Raw genomic sequence first — 6,910 nt, 5'->3', positions numbered from 1 at the left:
TGACAGACCTATGGAGCAATTTGACTCTCATTTTTTCCCATGTATAATTTCCACTGAAGCACTTACATTTCCCAAGTGCCTTGCTTATCTTAAGTAAATCACTGAACTGGATTTCTTTTGGGTTAATTACATAAAAGAGCAAAACAACTTTGATCCAGTTCCTACAGTAAACACAAGCCTGTATTTGAGACATACCTGCCAGCAAGCATGGCTCCATACATGCGACACCGTGTTTGTAGAAAACTTTCAAAAAGAGCAAGACATATCAGGGATTAGGGTCCATCCCTGCACCAACCCTCCCACCTACACTGCACAGGGTGCTCACTGTGAAGGCATCCCAGAGGTGGGCTTGCTCACAGGGCAATGTATTTAACGGCCATTATGTAAATGGTGTGCCAAACATCCTTCCTTTACTCTGATTTTCACGCAATTTAAACCGAACTCCATAAAAACAAATGAAAACACGTTTGCTTTCCCTGCCCCGTGAAACTATTCTGGTTTGGAGGCCCTTAACTTCGATGCCGGCAAAAAGCTGTAGTGCTGTCCTCTTAAATCCCAAACTACAGGCAACAAATCTGCACGACTGATGTTTAAATGGTAAGTGAGGTATATTTTTAAAAGGGAAGTGCAGCTGTCCCTCTCTGCTGCAAGGTATTTTTCAATTTATGTGGCAAATCCAATATAAAGGTTTATTGTACGGAAGGCAAAAGATCTTAATCAGGAATTAGCCTCTTCTAATGAGGAGAAATAAGCACCAAGGCTGCAAGAATTATTTCTAAGAGATAAGAATGTAATTGCCTAATGTGACTAATAATCTGATAAGAGCCTGTTTTATCTGATTTAACCCACGGAACTGCTGCTAATGTACAGAATTTAAAGTAATCCCCAAGGAATTCCTCTTATCACAAATGGGATTGAAGAATGATAAAAAGATTCATTGTTGCACTATTTGCTCTGGACACTTCTGTTCAAAGGAAGCAGAGTTTCAACAGCTTGAAGTAATTGCAACATTTGCTCAAAGATGGGATCATTTCTACAACACGTGAATTTTTGACGACAGAGTGCATATTCTTATTATGAGCAGACAGTAAGTTATACAATCCTATTTCATTTATAGCCTGGATATCATTTGAATGCTATTACCAGGAAACAAACACATGCCCCAGTCCCTGTGAAAATGTTTTCTAGTGTGAAAAGGTTTTCTACTGTATTTTTGCATATTGACAGAAATTAATATAATTTGAAATCTGTAGTGACACTAACACTGTCATTATCCAAAATCATGCTCAGTTTTAATCCTACCGTATAATGACTTAAATCCTAATGGGCATAATCATATCTGATGTAAAACTAGATACATGACAATCACAGAATTTAGTGATATTATTATACCAAAGAATAGCAGCTGTTGACTTGCCAATATTAACAAGTAGCAATCTTGTGATAACTCATTGCTCCAACAACTAATCAGAAGAGGACTGAAAATTTGGCATTTTGGTCCAGTAATTACATCTTTATGATGCTACAGTTGGTAATTTGCATGATTTTGACTGTTGCACTTACCATGAATTTTCTCTGCATTCAGTACAAAGACTCACGGCTGGCTTTTTGGGCCAATGTTGTTACTGTCTGTTTATACCTAACTGTACATTCATCATAGCAGAATACAGAGAAGCAAAAAAAATGTAAGTATACAGATTAGATAGGTAGGACATAAACCAGAGGTAAACCTGAAAAAAAAATTAAAATTGAAGGCCCTTGCCTCATGGCTGTGTGCCCACACAATTGTGTAAGAAAATAGTCCCTTTTGGTGAAAACAAAACCAAACAACTCTCCTACCCCAAATCCATGAAGACTCCTCCTGCATGTGTTTTCCTGATCACAATGCACGAGAAAGATGTGAAAAGGGGGAAGAGGAGACTGTGAAGTCCACGGATGCGATGAAAACACTTTCCTTTGGTTTCATAAATTAAATATATATTTTTTTATATACATATATCTCACACAGGTGTCTTTGAAGAGGAGTCTGGACTGTTTCATTTTTGCTCTTCACTAAATGGGAGTCTGAGGAACGGTTTCTGAAAGGTGCTCTGATATGTGAGCACAAACACCTTCAGGAAGGAAGGCAGGGCAACGCTGGCACATCTCACCCCTCTCTCCGAGCAGGTGCCTGCAGGATGGGACTAGGGACTGCTGCATCATGGTTCCCATCACTTGCAGGCAAATTTGCCCCCCTGTGCAGCCTTAAGACAGGAATAAGGCAACTGGATTTACTCTCCAGGTCCATGACAGCTTCATCCATAGTCCATATTTTCTCTGCTTCCTCTGAGCTTAGCATCTTTTCCTTTGCTCAGCAGTGGATATGAGCTGTTGCAGAGCTTATCAGAGCAGCATAAGAGCAGGAGGCAATGCAAGGAGCAAGACACCAAATGAACATGCCAGAACTCCAGAAAAAGCATGTTCACGCACAATGCAAAAGTATGAACACGGCTAAGTCTCTCCCTCATAAAGAATGTAAATATTAAACAGATGAAAGTGTAACTTCCCATGATTCAGTACTATTATTGTTTGTATTTCTGGTGTCCTCAGAGATCTCAGCAAGCAGAATTTCCACCGCAGTAAGTATTGTAACGCAAAGTAATAAACAAGCCATTCCCTGAAAAGTTCTTATTTTAATTTAGATCTATATACACAAAGTGGGTGTAAAAACTAGAGAGACAATATTGAGGAACAAGGATAGCAGAGATCAGAGCAATGTCTCTTTCAGGAATGGGTTATTTGCTGCTTGGCCAAGAACCACGGAGCCCCAGTCTTGGCAAATCCTCAAATATTACTGTAGTACATAAGATAATTATGTGTGTGCACAATTAACTGATCTCCAATCATTTAAATTTAATCACAATATTAAAATAAAAAACACATCAACAATTTTTGCTACTGTTCTACATACCACCATAGCAAGAGTAGATAGAATAAACCACACAAACCATCAGACCTGACAAACCACCACAACCTCACCCAAAGCTGCAGCATCCATGACCATAGAGCACCTTCTCAACATCTGGCACTAGGCTGTCGTAACTGTTAGGATTTCTTTTTTAAAACCAACCACATCTCCAAGAATTTTTTCATAGCCAAATGGAAGCAACTTCTGGACACCTCTTTCCTTTCCCACCTTCATCACTACCTCAACTGCTTCAAAAAACCAAACCAAAAAACCAATAGTGAACAGAATCAGCCACTAATGAATCTTTTAAACAACTTTTCTATAATCCTTATGATTCAGTCAAAGAAGAGGCAAAGATAAGGCTACCATCACTGCAAAGACTGCACGAATAAGACTAGTAGATGCTACCTACTACAAGGAACTTAAGACCCTAAACCCCCTTCTTCATTTAGGAGCTCGCATATATACCACTAGATCCATTGCCCGACAGGTCCTAGGAAAACTGGTACTCTAATTTCTCATTCTCATCCTGCAAACTTTTCACATGGTCCTCATGATGCATAATCAAGGAAAGTCTGGAGACCTATAGGCATCCAATAATATCCTTGCTGAGGGGGTATTAAAATTTACAGAAACATCCTATGGCCTTACATACAGCTGGGTTTTTTCCAGTTACTTCATCCTCTACTTACTTCCCTGACATCACAGACTCTCCTGAGCATCTACAAGGTGACACCTAACCATCAGACTTCAACCCCAAATATATTACCAAACTCAGCCATTTTATCTTTGCAAACCACAACTGACTTTTCCTTATCCTAGGACACTAGCATTGAAATGGCCATGTAAAACCTCCACTATTTCATAGCCCACCATAAAGAACAGGTTCTAGGTAACTGCACCAACCACAAGTTGCAGCTAACGTACACACATGGCTAAAAGTTTTTGTTCTTTTATTGGCTCCCACCAAAAATTCAGTAACAACCATTCCTTCATCAAAGTATATCTGGAATACTTCCATAAAAATCTACTTTCTGGAGAGTATCAGTCCCATACCATTGCAGATCTGCAATCAGATCAGCATAAGAAATGGTAGCCTACAAACCACCATTAGTGAAAACCTCTAGACTTGTATCATGAAGTCAGCAATCATCCAGAACACATTTTAAAAAGTCAAGGTGCACAGCCAAACCCTGAGGTACCATCATATCTGTAATGAGAAGAACAATCATGAGACCTATCTCACCAACCTATATATGATCTTTATTCACTAGGAATAATCTCCAGGGAAACAGTTCATCTCCCTGAATGAGCAGTGTTAATATTATATTAACCCATTACTGTACAAAGTGAATGCCCTATATACAGCAAATCCCAACCTACCCTACCCAGAAGTTATTAAACAGTCACAATGCCTCATTATTGCCTCTGACATTTTCCTTGAACTGAGTTTCCTCTCCAGCCTTCAAACACTCTCACTCCCACCAAAGTAATCAGAAACATACTACAGATCAGCAAATCCTTGAAGACGCCAGAGTAACCAGTGCAACAAATACAAAACCCGCCAGTACATCTTCCTAATCTTAAGAATAAATGCTCTTAAGCAAGAGAGGCACCAGTTCCAGCATCCTACATATACACATGCACCTCAGAATAGGGTATACGCCATGCCATATACCTGCACTATCACAGCAGCTCCAGGGGTGAGGACAAACAGGCAATATACATTGGAAGAAACTTGATAATGATCAGACACATCCAGTTACCAGTGTGGAAGTGTGTGTCATAAAGCAACCACTCCATCCCCAATTTCTCAGCCCTGATTATCCAGGGAGGCCCACACCTACATGGAAACTAGGCAAGACAAGTTTGTAGTTAGAGGCAACATCCCTTGTTAAACCAACTGGTGTAGTTAGAGAGAACACAAGCTTTTGGGCATACAAGTCCTCTTCTATTTCTTGTCTGAAATAGAAGCAACAGACTTCAAAGCTAAAAACAAGTTGAGAACAGTTGCTTAGAGTGTAATTAAGATGAGTATTTATAAGACCATCTCTGAAATAAAAGGTAGTTGGCACCAGTGAAACAGAGGGGATGTTCACAGACAGGGAAGGGAAAGGAAGAGAAGGGAAGAGAGAGATGGTAACGTGGTTCTCTCTCAGCAGAAGGAAAGAGACAGGTAGTTTATAGCCCATGAAATGTAAAGTTAGGTTAATGAAGGAAATTTTATCATGCCATAAAGCAAGTGTATCTATTGAGCTTCTTGGTATTCAGGCAGGTCAGAAATTTTAGTTCCTAGCCTCATCTTCAAAGAGTAGTTTGTCTGATGGTTCAGATCCACACTGTTTATTTTGATTAAAAGTGTTTGCTTATGATTCCTTCAGAGAGGCTGGACTATAGCTACCTATAGGTTAGGAGGTGTGACACCTGGGTCCATCACTGCTGCACCACGACCCCAAAGCCCTGCGAGTATGTACTAGCTAGAGAAATCGAAGAATTCAATAGAAGTACTCATTCTATGGTATATCATGTTTTTACACCTTGTTGCTCCATGGCTGCTGGCCACCTCTGTCACAGACCGCTGAGGATGTTGCCTCTCCCTTGGCAATACCACTGCTCTGCTCCACAGGTGCTAACTACACCTCTTCCTCAAGCTGTCTAATAGCGGAACATGAAATGAAATTAAAACAACTGTTCCCAAGGTCCTCACTGGCAGAAGTTTTCTGTTTCTCTTTCAGACTATGTCCTTTCTTCCCCAGCTACTTCCCTTGCTCTAATAAAAGATGCTTCCTACAAACCTTGCTATACAAAGCTAACACACACACATTCGCTAAAGCAATTTGGGTAGAGGTATGCTGCTTCACCTTCATTTTCAGGTTGATTGATGTAATATTTTACTAGCATACTTCTGAAGCCTAAAAATGGCTTTGGTAAAAAACCAAACAAACAAACCCCCACGTATCCCAAGAGAAAGTATTACCTAAGCTATACTTAATATAAAAAGAGATTACATACTATAGCATCCTTTGAATTCAAGTGTATCTGTATTAGGAAGTTATTATGCTAGCACATGGATTACTTTACACAGGTTGATGCAAGTTTCATGAAAAAAAACTTTTTAAATCAGAAATCATCTTCTTAAAAGCTCTGGTTCCAATTGCACATTGATATTTACAGAGAATGGGCAGATCTTAAAGGCATCGAAAATAACCAGCAGCAGTCGGTAATAAAACTAGAACCCCTAAAATCCAAGACCAAATTAGACCTGACATAAATTAATAATCCCCTCTAGAATCAATCTGAATTGCATTGATCTATGCCATGGTACTTACTCCACCTATAAACCAGTACATTCTGTTTATATTTGCAATTTTAACTTTGCGATAAGCCAACAAGAGAGTTTCCCAGTACCCCTAAAGATGTGCTGTAAAGCAGCACATCATCATCTGATTGATTTATTAATGTGTCAACATGGGAAAAATCAGGCAGGAAGCAACCAAATACCTAGAAAACCCCTTAATTAATTTCACCAGAAAACACAGCAGTTATCATGTAAATTAGGCACAGCCGTAACACTCTTTACAACACAAGCACACTGTACTTGCTAACAGTAACCTATACTAAACTCAAAAGAAAGTGCTAGACTCTTAGAAATAATTTACTTTATGAGTAAGTTATGGATCTTTTTTTTCCCCAAACTTTTGAAAACTAGCAACTAACATTAATCAAGCCATTGATTTGTCTTCCTCCACTGAAAATTGATGCCCACTAAAGAAGTATTATTTCTAGAATAAACTCCACTCATTCGATGAGTGCATTAAAAATGACACAAAAAGCAGTACTTTTTGAAAAAAAATTGGAAACTAGCAATATTCCTGTGATTTTTCTAATTACCTGTGCTTTTTTAATATTGTTACAAATCCTTCACTTATTCTTAGGAGAGATCAGTAGCAGGTTTTACAGTGG

Source organism: Buteo buteo, chromosome 5, assembly GCF_964188355.1.
Source record: "Buteo buteo chromosome 5, bButBut1.hap1.1, whole genome shotgun sequence".
NCBI lineage: Eukaryota > Metazoa > Chordata > Aves > Accipitriformes > Accipitridae > Buteo > Buteo buteo.
The sequence above is the reverse complement of the archived record's forward strand: the minus strand, read 5'-3'. Positions refer to the sequence as shown.